General features: G+C 57.7%; 1 protein-coding gene across 2 annotated transcripts in view; it reads right to left on the bottom strand.

The window, feature by feature from the left end:
• RAI1 (retinoic acid induced 1) overlaps positions 1-7,947 on the bottom strand; it is a 58,563-nt gene extending 50,616 nt beyond the window's left edge. For both annotated transcript variants that reach the window (XM_042864087.1, XM_042864090.1), the window contains exon 1: positions 7,900-7,947. The gene's annotated coding sequence lies outside the window, so the exon portion shown is untranslated. The remainder of the gene's footprint in view (positions 1-7,899) is intronic.
• Between the last annotated feature and the right edge of the window lie 1,890 nt (positions 7,948-9,837).

The raw sequence follows: 9,837 nt of genomic DNA, 5'->3' as shown, positions 1-9,837 counted from the left end.
CTGCCCCTTCACCCTCTGTTCTCCCCAGCACCTCATGAGAGGGTTTGGGAAGAGGTCTAAAAAACGGGTGCCAGCTGCTGCCAGCGCCAACTGTGAGCTGCAGCCCTGGGGGACGGCTCTTGGCATGAGATGTTCCCTCCAGATCCGAGCAGGGGCTGCCGAGCTGCTGATAGAGCCCTGCATGCCGGGACCTGCTGTCCATGCAAGCTCCGGCTTGCTGGAAGGACGGGTACAGGTGACATTGTGCAGCTGATCCAGGCAGCCCTGGCTCTCCATTGCCACGGCACCAGGGTGCAACCCACGGCCATGGGGGAGCAGGGAACAGGCACGATGCACAAGGATTGCTTCTCCGAGTCAGGGGCAGCACATCTGGCAGCAGCTGGCAGCCGTGGAGCATCGCAAGGGGACTCAAGTGGGAAATGAGGGCATTGGTGCTTCAGGCAGGTGGGCTGCAGAAGGCAGGGAATGCATGGGGTGGGCTAGGTGCTCCCCATGCCATGGCCCAAACAGATCACCAGTGCTCTGAGCCCTGCCAGAGGAGCAGAGCCCAGGCAGCAGCAGCAGAACAGATGTTGCACCTGCTCCTGAACAAGCTGGAATTCACATCTGAACCTCTACAGCAAAGCTCTCTGCATGGACAGTGATCGGCAGAGGGGGCAAAAGCCATCTTTTGCACAACCCCACAGCCAACATCAGTGCTGCCTTCACACATAGCAATTCTCTCAGCCCCAGGGAGCTCACAGCAGCCCCGAGAGAGACCTCTGCATCTCTCAAACAGGGGCACGGCTACTTCCAAAGCACCAAGGAAGAGCCCATGCCACCCAGCCTCCCCTCCCACTGCCTTCAACCCACGGTCAGGAGGCACAGTTCTCACCGGAGGGCCATGGCACCGTCCCTCTCGGTAGGGTTTTAAATGGCTCTCAGATCCCTTCAAACAAATCCAAACACACCGATCCTATTGTGTGCATAAATCTTTGCACCAGGCCTGCACGCCTCCACACTATTGATAAAGAGAAACGAGTCTTAAATATTTAATGAGCGAATAAACCCGTTAAGAGGATATGATTAACTGCGCGCCACAGCTCTGCATTTAAGGGGTCCCTGCTGTACCTTTAGAGGGGTTTTATTTTGCAGGGCAAACGACAGCAGCAGCTGGAGGGAGCGAGCAGCTGGGTGCTGCCCTGCTCTGTGGGCACCAGTACAGCACGGGGTCCTGCTGGGATGGGGGATAGATGGAGTGGGCCCGTAGGATGCTCCTGAGCACCTCGAAAGCCGTGGACGGAAGGTTCTATAAACCAAATGCTGTAAATGCCCCCTAGCTGGGTGACTTTTTATGTTGTAAAATTATTTTCATCATTATTTTTACCCGAGCTAGGAGAATAATACAAAAGAAATCACCGTGAATCACCACTCAACTTGTTAAGGACATTTAGCGGGTGGTGTGCCACATTTTTGTTTATGTTCTCCAAGACCACAAGTTACTGGCATGGAATTCCAGCCAGGAAGAGAAAAAAGGAAGAGACAGAGCGCTGCTTTGAAGCAGCAACTGAAGATACTGGAAGAATGTGAATTTCAAATTCTTAATCACAATAATTCCCTCCCCAAACCTCGAGTCTGAAAGTGAAGCCTGCCCAATTGGGAAGCCAAAACCCGGCACGTGATGCAAGATCCCAATTAAAAGGGCTCTAATTCTTGAGCCTGAGTATTCACAAAAGAGCAAAGCCCTCGAATTATTTGCAGAAATTATCTGGAGGACAATTTTGAATAATGAATACGATGGGGGAAATCACAGTCACTCTGAATGCTTAATGCAGCTACAAAAAATTGCGGCCAGTTTGCGAGTGGAAAAGGGGGGAAAAGTGCAGAATGAGGCATTTCTCACAGCCCTTCCACCACCAGCCACCATTACGCAGGAGCAGAGCCCCTGTGAACGATGTGTGGATGGGGCCCTGCCTGGAGCTGCACACAGTGGTTGGGGATGGTGCAGAACCATGCACCCATCGCCGGGAGGACGGCTGTCACACCGCATCTGGGCTCCGCGATGGCAGCCAGCAGCAGCAGGGCTGGAGCAGGGAGGTGGGAACCCAGCGGGCTGCAACCCACTTTTGCCATCCCTTCCTAAGCCAGGCTCTGTCTCTGCCCACAGAGCTGCTCCCATGGCATACTGGACACTGCAGCACAGGGTGGTGATGGCTGCTTCACCCCAAGCCGAACTTGAGCCCTTTGTCAGACCTTCTGCAGCAACACATTGCATCTCCAGTGCTGAACTCGAGACACCAGCCACCCCCCCCCAGGCTTCTTTTTTTGGGGTACAGATGGGATTTGATGATGCAAAACCCGTTGGTTGCTGCCTGCAGAGCCTGCAAACGCCGCTCACGTGGGAGCTCTGGGCCTCTTCCTGCCTGAAATCAGCACAGCACAGCACAGCAAAGCTCTGCTAGAGACGGAGCCCCGCGCAGCCTGGTCAGCTGACATTGGAGGGGTAACGAGAGGTTACGGCCGGATCACGAGGCACACTGACATGGCATCTTCCTGTTCTGCAGAGGAAAGCAAAGCACAGAAGTTGTAGGAGTCCTGTCGGTTTCTGAGTCTTCTTGCTGCAGCTGGGCATGCGAGAGGTGGCTCCTCTCGCTTCCCTTTGAAATGAAAGCGGAAGGGAGAAGCAGAAAACTCTCCATTTTGGGAGCAAAATATGAAGTTCTTTAATGTTTTGGCTCAGATATTCCTCAAAGCTTCTGTTGTGGCACTCTGAGCAAGTCAAGGCTGGATCTCTCAGACTTTCCAATTCTGGATGCTCCATCAATCCCAGCCTGGATGGAAGCACCAGGTGAGCCGCTCATGAACCGAGTTCATCATCATTATCTGTCATTAACTCACGGAAGCTCCGATTTCTTCCATGCTATTCTCCTGTAGAGCAAAGCAGCTCCTTAAAAATGGGAAAAAGACAACTGTCCACCAACAGCTTTCCAGAGGACTCCAATAGCAACCTGCACCAAAGGCAGGGAAGGCCATCATGGTGACTTCAAGATTTCCTTCTTGTGCTCCTTTATTTGTAGTAGATTCCCTATGGGGCAATGCTAAGAGCTCCACAGAGACCATCCTGCTTGCTGCTGCTGCTCCAAGTGCTGGTGCTGCACGGCGGGTGTCTGCTCCACGTGTCCATGGAGAGCAGAGCCCCATCAGAGGGGAAGCACTGCTGCTGGGGGCAGCAGTTTGGAGGATGGAGGAATCTGAGGAAGGTGGAGAACAGCTGGAATCCCACGGGCTCTGATGGTTGTCTGATGGCCACAGTACTTGCCCTAATTGCTTTTTGGGATGATTTGTCAGCATAATGAGTGATGCTGTCCCCCGGCTCTCCTCCAGCAGTCTCCTGCTCTCATGCTCACTTTGCACACGGGGAAACTGAGGTACAGAGCTGAAGCTGGAGATCTGCTGGAGAAGCTGGAGGTTCCAGCAGCAATGCAGCCTCAGCAATGGCTACCCACCCCAAGCAGCCCACATCCCCAGTGAGACCTCTCCTGCTACCCCTCCATCACCAGCTCGGCCACCCTGAGCCCCCACAGCCGCTCCCCCTCCTCAGCCCCATTTCTGTCTCCATGCCCTACAAGCAGTGCTGCCGATCCCCCAGAGCCCCGCCACGGCTGCTGACACGGGGCGGACAATGACATTTGCTGCAGGAGCCTGACATTGAACCCAGCCAGTCAGAACGGCGGCTGCGGTGCTGGCAAGGGTAGCAGCTCCGCTCCGACACCGTCAGCGAGGGGACAGGAGAGGGAGGGGAGAGGAAAAAAAGCCGGTGCAGCAGCCAGACAGCTGCCTCTTCCTCCTCCTCCTTTTGTGCAGAAATGTGTTTTTGTTTGTCAGTCAAACAGATTGTTTTCTCCTTCTTTGCAGGCCAATTGTTTCTGCTCCTGCAAGATAAGGGATTGAAAAGGGCTATATTTTTATGGCATCGAATCCAGGCCCTCCGAATTGGAGGGGAGACATCAAGTGGGAGGAGATTCCTGTTCAAACCAGCGCTCCTCTCCCCCCTTCCACTCTCCAATCCTATTTCCACCCCCATTTTCCCTTTCTCTCCTTCCTCTTCCCGCCTGGAGCTGCCTCTAAGCCCTTCGCTATTTAATCTCTGCGTCTCTGGTGGGCTTGGGAGCTTGACGCAGCTCCATCCTCTTTGCACCATCTGCTGAAAAAAGCCCTTCTGTCCCCTCGTGCTCTGCCCAGCCTTCTCTGAGAAAGGGAGAGCAGAGCTGCTGAGTGTCCAGAGGAACAAAAACCAGGAGAAGCTTTCCTTATCTACGTAGGTTTTGCCCCAGAAGCGCCTTGGAACACGTCCCCAGGCCATGTCCTTGGAGCAGGTCTCCAAGCCACAGACCTGGAACAGGTCCCTGCTCCATCAGGCGGGAGCTGATGGGGATGCAGCGTCCCAAGGCCAGACCAGCGATGGCACTGCTGTTCCAAGCACAACCCCTGCTCCCATGTCCAACCTCGAGGACTGGAGTGTGGTTTTGCCTCCTGTCCTGGTGAGGTAGGAGCTTGGGAGGGGGCAGCTCGGCTCATACCCATCTCTTAAGCCTCTCAGAGCTCAGGCTTGAGGACTGAGATCCACTCAATTAATTTTGCTTTGGCAAAAAGTCCATTTTTATTGCTATTTCATGCCTTCAGTATAGATTTTCCCTGCTCGTCTCAAAGGGATAATAAAACCCGGCTCGTTCTTTTTATAAAAGTCTCACACTCCCTCTCTCACCAGGCTCTGTGTTCCCCAGCTAGAGATGTAAATTTAAAGGGGAAATGCTGTCATTTAAAACAAAACAAAACCAAAAAAAGCAACTCGGAAAGCTGATCTTTGAGCACATTCCAGCTCTCAAAAATGAGACCTTGCAGCCAAAGCCATCCCGTGCGCGGGTCCCATGCGATGCCACATCCCAGCAGCCATATCAGGGGACCACCCCAAATCTGGCGATGCTGAACTCGTGGGCTTGGAGCACGTTTCCAGGTGTGCATCACACCGTCCCTCCACCTGGAGCCGGGAGGGCTGCATCTGTGAGCATCCCCATAAGGGCTGCATCCATGAGCGTCCCTGCAACCAGTGGTTAAGGGGACCTCTAATTGCTCTGTCCTGTGTCCTGCTGCAGGGACAGGATACCAGTGAGTGGCAGCCACTGCTTGGGGACACGGTGGTATCCCCAGCTCTGTTTGGCCCCATGGAACTGCCAGCACCATGGGGATGGCTCACACATTTTTCTCCTGCCCCATCCATGTGTTTGATGTGGTGACGTGCACTGACTTGCACGTCACATTGACTCTCACTGCCTTGGCAAATCCAAAAGCGAATCTAACCTGGAGCAAGAGGAGCTCTCCATGTGCCAACATCTCATCTTCTCCCTTTCCTTCTCCCTCCACAGTGCTGCCCAGTGCCCGTGGCAAGAGGAAGGCCACAGCTCACCCTGCTCCAACCAACACAGAGCAAAGGCAATCTACACTAGGAGAGGAAGGAGGGCAAAGAAGGAGAGGGAAGAAGAAGGCAAGGAAGCCCCTTCAGACACAGCACGCCCTGCCCTTGGCTTAGGGCAATGAAACCAAAGCTGCGCTGCTTCCTCCGAGGGCACAGCACAAAGCATCCTTCCCTGAGCTGCTACCAAAAATAATTCTGCAGCCCATGAGGGCTGTTCCGACAGCTCCCACACTGCAGAGGTGCTCAGCTGGAGTTGCCCAATCTCCTGCAGAGCCCTCGCCAGACCCGGCCCCGCAGGCTGGCAAACCCTGGGTGAGCTGTGACAACCTCTGCAGCTCAGGCAGAGGCGAGAGATGATGAAGACTGGCTGAAATCCCACAACATGGGAGAGAGGAACACCCCACGGGGGGCTGCTCCTGGCACCCCACGTCCCCCCTCACCTTGGCACGGAGCGAGGCCAGGAACCAGGTCACCGGCGCTGGTTTCCAGGCAGCAAAGGTTGAGAAGAGGAGAGGATCATTTAGCAGAGCGACAGCGAAGGTTCAGAGCAGAGCCTTCAAATTACACGCTACAGAGCACTTTTCCTGCCTAAAAGGTCTCTGAAATGACGGTGGCGGCTCTGAAACGAAGCACTCTGTATGCAATCGTTCCCTGGGGCTTGCAGAGGAGACAGGGCTGCAGGAGGAGAGGTGGCTCTGCGGTGCCCGGCACCACCGTGTGTGAGGCTCCCAGCACAGCCGGGTGCTTCCCTAAATCTCCCTGACGGTTTCTACCAGTCATGCTGTTTTATTTCTTTCTTTTTCTTTTTCTTTCTTTCATTTCTCACTTCCTGCCATGAACTTCACGCAGCTCCCAGCTGCACAGCTGGGCCGTGGGTGACCCCAGCCCCGTGCACAAAGCCCCAGCACCGCACTCCCTGTGCCAGCAGAGAGCTCCAGGAACGCTGTCCTCTCCATCTCTCTTAGCTCCTTCCCATCCTTCTCCCACTGCCTCTCAGCAGCTCCAGGTCCATTTTCATCTGGCACTGACAGATACCAGCAGACACGCTCTCAGTATGCACCTGAGCGTGCAGCCCCAGGGCACTGCATGCAGTCAGTCTGCACCTATGCCACACGCATCTCCTCCTCTGGGTAACAGCTGTGTCTGCAGGGCCACCACGGAGCTGCTTGGCCACCCGGGGGACACACGCTGTGACCCCAACAAAGGCAGCTGCATAATGCCAAGGGGCAGGAATGCTCTGCAAAGAACCCAGCAAGGAAACCATTCTCAGACCCTCCCTGAGGCTCCGCTGAAGCCCAAGAGCCCTCTGAAGGTGTTGGCATCACCACTGCCTTCGCTTCATGCAGTGTCCCAAGAGCAGCACACAGCACAATCTGCCTCACTGCTTTGGGGAAGGTGAAAGCACCGTTTTGGGGAGGTCACCAGAGGACAGCACAGCGAGGGGACCGCGGGTAGGAACCTGCAGCCATAAGAGATGCTGCAAAACCAAATGCTCTCACATCTAAGGAAGGCACCATTACACCGTGCTAAAGGTGGGGGCAAAGGAAGGCGCAACCCCAGCAGCTCCCCGCTCTGACGTCAATGCAAACCTCCAACAGGTCCACGACGTCAGCCACCCCATCACAGCTGGACAGACAGCCCCTAGGATGCCAACACCGGGACGGGGACACCACAGCTGCACCAAGTCCCCAAATGGGAGAGCACAGAGGGGAGGAGCTGAATGTTTCCAAGGGAGTAATAAGAAGGGGCACAGGGATAATAGCAGCTGGAAATCAGCTCTGGCACAAAAGCCCGGAGGGGTCACGGGGGTCCCAGCCCACCTTGCACTGGGGGGATTCAAATGTACAAAGCTGCACCCTCCTGGATTGGGGGTGCTGCTGGGGGCAGTGAGAGGCTCTTCTGCCGTCTCTGAGCTGCAGCCAAGCTCGTGCTCAGGGTGGGAGGTCCAGGTTAGGATGGATGTGGTTGTGAATAGGAACACCGCGAGTGGAATGCAACGGGAGCACAGCCTGAATGCAGAGCAGGGGCACGGGGATGGGAATGGAAGGGGAAAGGGAAAGGAGAAGGCAGAGGGAAAGGGAGAGGAGGAGGGAAAGGGAAAGCAAAAGAAGGAGGAGGGGAGAGAATGGAAAGGGAATGGTAGGGAAATGGGAAAGGAAGCGGGAAAGGAAAGGAGAGGGGAAGGAAAAGGGAAGGGACCGGCGCTGCCCCCGCGGCTCGGGGAGCTCGGCCGCAGAAGATGCCGCCGCCGCCGCCGCCAGCGCGGAGCGAACACAACGCCACGGCCGCCGCTCACCGCCCGCTCCGCTCGGCTTCGCTTCCCCCCGGGCTGCGGCTCCCCGGGCCCGCCCCGGTGCTGCTCCCGGAGCGCAGCGGCCTGCCCGGACCCCCCCCCCCCCCCCCCCGGCCCCCATATCCCCTCCCACCCGCGGTGCCGCAGCTCTTACCGGGCGGGCCGTGCCCCGCTGCGTCTCAGCGGCGGCGCTGGGCGGGGGCGGCCCCGGCGGCCATCCCCGGGCGGCCGCTGTCCGCCGCGCCGCGCTGTGCTCAGCGCCTCGGCGGTGTCAGCGGGCGGGAGCCCCGCGCGGCGCCGGGAGGGAGGGGAGGAAAGTCGGGGGCATGACCGAGCGCCGTCGGAAGTGCACGCGCGCCCGCCGCCCTGCCCGGGACCGCGGCGACACCTGGCGGCGGGGAGCGCTCCGAGCGGCGGGCGGCGGCGCTGCGCCGGGCGTGACGGGCACCGCGCGAGGCGCGACGGGCACCGGGCATCGCCGTCCGCGCCCCGCGCGTCGGGTACCGCCGCGTGCCGGAGCCCGGCGTCGCCGTCGGTGGTGAGCACCGGGCGTGCCGCACGCGGTGCGGTGGGTACCGCCGGCCTACGGCGGGCGCATGGTAGCGGGCGTCGCGCGTGCGGAGGGCGCCGGGTGCCGGGGACCCGACGCGGAGCGGTGGGCGCGGGTAACGGGAAGATTTACGGGGCTGGGCGCGGGGCGGAGGGCGCCGCGGCGAGGCCGAGGTCTGATTTTGGAGCGGCGCCTGGCGTCGGGCACGCGGAGCCCGGGGGGACGCGCGGGGTACGCGGGAGGGACGCGATGGCACCGCGCCCGCTTGGCCGGCTGAGCGCGCACCGGGGAGGAGCCGGGGTCAGGGAGGGGGACGAGCGCAGGAAACATATTAAGTGAGGAAAATTGGCTGCGGGCAGCGCCGCTGCCGAGTGCTTACTTGGTATTTTCCTCTCCGTCAGGTGTCTGTTAGAAGCTCTTGCCGGTTAGCAGCTGCAGCTCCTTAACTCTTTGTGTCTCCGGGTCCTCGTGCCCGCTCTGTGCCAAGCGGGTGGCACCCAGGACCCCTCTGTTTGCGGCCCCGTTGCTGACGGCCGGCTTTGGCCGCGGCAGCCTGCGCAGGTATTGTGATGGGCAGCTCGTGGGCTCCCTCAGCCCAGCTGCTGATTTATTATCCCTTTTTCCTATGAAAAATAAAAGCCTCTCTTATTCCCGAACACGAGAGCCAGAGCGAAACTATGAGGAAGTGCCCTGTTTGCAGAACACGCTGTGAAACGCACAAAGGAAACGAAGGGAAAACAGCATTTTGCACGTTTTTCAGCCTCATTTCAGCCGGGACTTGGAAGCGCGGAGGGGAAATCTTTCCCAGCAGGATGTGCATAGTGGGGGAGGGTGGATGGGGGGGTGCGTCCCTCTGGAGCGAGGCCACCTGCGTGCTGAGACAGTGATGTCCCCAGGGTGTGGGGTTCCCGCGGGGCTGGAGCAGCACAACCAGGTTGGGCTGGAGGCCCTTTTAGCACCAACAGGATTTCTTTCAAAAGAGACCACAGAAAAAGCCCCGTGGAGTGCGCCTGGCATCACAGATCCCACTGACCCCCAGTAAATGGGCTTCCCCAGGGGAGTGCACTCCCATCCCATGGCAGCGCTCCCACGCAGCTCCCAGATCTGAGGGTGTTTTTCAGAACCCAGGGACGAGGGGAGGATGTGCTGCTCTCCTCCTGGCCTCGGCGCTCTGCCCTTTCTCAGGAACCGGCCAGATTGTTCCCATTAGGACAAGCCAAGGCTCCAAGTGTTTGACCGTGGCCAGGAGAAGATTTGCTGATCGTTCTCCGGAACAATGTTGAGCGAGGTGCTTGGCGTGGAGCGATCCTTTTATGGTCAAATTAAGGATAAACGCTTTGTGGATTTGCATCTGAAGTTGATTGATATGTGGCATTAATGCACACGCAGATAATTTTGTATTGCTGAGCCAGGAAGAATTTTTATTTGGGGTCAAAGATAAGGGCGTTGCGTTGGGATGAAATACGTGGGGTTTGATCTGTGTCACGGGCAGCTCGTTGCTCTGTGCTGGGCAAGGTGACAGCACACCCACACTGGGCATTG

Source organism: Lagopus leucura, unplaced genomic scaffold (genome assembly GCF_019238085.1).
Source record: "Lagopus leucura isolate 7727_CA_CO unplaced genomic scaffold, USGS_WTPT01 Super-Scaffold_760, whole genome shotgun sequence".
Classification (NCBI taxonomy): Eukaryota; Metazoa; Chordata; class Aves; order Galliformes; family Phasianidae; genus Lagopus; species Lagopus leucura.
This window is presented reverse-complemented; position numbering and strand designations above follow the sequence as displayed.